The sequence below is a fragment of the Nematolebias whitei genome, chromosome 10, assembly GCF_014905685.2.
Source record: "Nematolebias whitei isolate Nwh7 chromosome 10, NemWhi1, whole genome shotgun sequence".
In the NCBI taxonomy this organism is placed as follows: Eukaryota; Metazoa; Chordata; class Actinopteri; order Cyprinodontiformes; family Rivulidae; genus Nematolebias; species Nematolebias whitei.
This window is the reverse complement of record NC_056507.1, coordinates 43,286,434-43,288,309: the sequence shown is the minus strand read 5'-3', so window position 1 is coordinate 43,288,309 and position 1,876 is coordinate 43,286,434. Positions and strand designations below refer to the sequence as shown.

General features: G+C 40.4%; 1 protein-coding gene across 1 annotated transcript in view; it reads right to left on the bottom strand.

The window, feature by feature from the left end:
* LOC119416515 (thyroid adenoma-associated protein homolog) overlaps nt 1–905 on the bottom strand; it is a 9,304-nt gene extending 8,399 nt beyond the window's left edge. Inside the window, exon 1 of the mRNA XM_037683747.1 lies at nt 851–905. The gene's annotated coding sequence lies outside the window, so the exon portion shown is untranslated. The remainder of the gene's footprint in view (nt 1–850) is intronic.
* Between the last annotated feature and the right edge of the window lie 971 nt (nt 906–1,876).

Genomic DNA, 1,876 nt, shown 5'->3' with positions numbered 1-1,876 from the left:
ATTAGTAACTGTGTCAAATAAAGAACCAGAAGCAACAAAATGTTTGTTGAAACAGTTCAGGATCTCGTGATGATTTGACTTATTTATTAAGATTCATAACTGGCTGTAACTACCGTACCCACCACTGCACCCAGTATTCACTGGTATTCCCGGGCTAAAACCTAGGTCTGGGTCCGGTAGAAGAGAACTCCAGCACGGTTCCAGTACAGTGTGAATGTAAAGAGACCGGGCCCGCTCCGCAGGACAAACACTCATTTGTCTCATATGGAGCCGTCAGCTGTCCAGTGTCTTAAACAATGTTGTCCAGGGTCTTCTGTCTCGTCTTCTGCTCGTGCTGAGTCCATGGTTGGACTCCTGGCAGGGACCAACGCACACGTGTTCCACTTCAGTTTTCTACATTCGCCTTAGAATCTAGCTGGCTTTGTTACTTTTCTTTTTTTGCCATCCTATTTGTAAAAAAAAAAACGGTGTGACTTTTTATAACTGTCCATTGTTGTCCTGGTTGTTTGTTAAACCAGGTGTCTCTTGTAAACGAGTCCTCCAGGTTTACCTGAATAAATAAAGGCTGAAGGGATGAATTTAGAAATAAACTCATTTGAATTCTGTCTCTGGTCGCGCCACCTGTCTCCATACTTTTATATAAAATAATGTGTTTGGTTCATTTCTCAGTCACACACTGGGACAGTTGCTGAGTGCGTGTGCTCGTGTCACTAACAAGTGCTGAGTGCGTGTGCTCGTGTCACTAACAAGCAGATAAAAACAGCTGAACTTAAACAGTACGTTTAAAAATGTTAAACTGTTCTGCAAACTGAAGCTCGTCCAATTAATAAGCTGATAATAAAACATTTACCTCACGTGCACGCGCTGCTTCACTCACTAGAACGGGTTCAGGAACAGCAAAGTGTACTTCCTGCTCTGTATTTTCAAAATAAAAAGTGTTTCAAAATAAATTGCGCAAAAATATAAAATTATAGTATTTTTCCAAAAGTTTACATTTTATTACTAATGAAAGAGTCTTAGTAAAAAATACAAGTGGCTAAAAATTTTGACAGTGACTTAATGAAATGTACACTTTTTAGTTTAAAGTCGCACTTTTTTACTTCCTGTAATGTCCCGTCTCGCTTGGCCGCCGTTGTATCCGTGACGTCACTTCCTGTTCCAACCTCCAGTCATTCAAACTCAGTGGTGACGTGACGCGGTTTGGAGAAGCCCAGCAGTGGCTGTTTGTGAAGAGCAACTGACTGGCAGCTTATCTGCTGCTCTTTAAGTTACAGCAGGGCTTTTTAAACTGAAGCTTTGTAAGAAGCAGCGTTATAATCAATCAATCAAATAAAGGTTGATTGATTGATTATATCTGCTGTCCTCTTCAGTCCTTGTAGCTGCACCTGACACACGTGAGTCTGGTCTGGGTACAATGAAATCTGAAGCATCTGAAGAGAAACCTGCTCCATTTGTCACAAAGTCTGGTCTCAAAGATCACGAGTCCTGTAACGAGATACGTCCCAAAACAAACTGTTCTCTCTAGAAGTTCTTCTATGAGATGTGATCCATGAGAGGAGCTGGAACATGGAGAAGGACTGAGCCTTCACACCTGAGACAGCTGAGGAGGTGAAGCAGTAAACAGAATACCTGCTCCAGGTGCAGAATCTGACAGAACCTGACATCACTCGTCTGCAGCGACTGATTTAAGAGTTGAACAAGACGATGTGAAGTTAAAGAAACATCCTTTGTCCCAGAGACAGTTGAAGTTTCAGTATTATTTTGGTTACTTTATTTTTATTTCTTTATAAATTGATTGTAACTATTTTCACATTATTCAACAACCAAAACAGATTTTGTTTTTTTATGTAATGGCTAGGTTTTAAAAAACAAACAT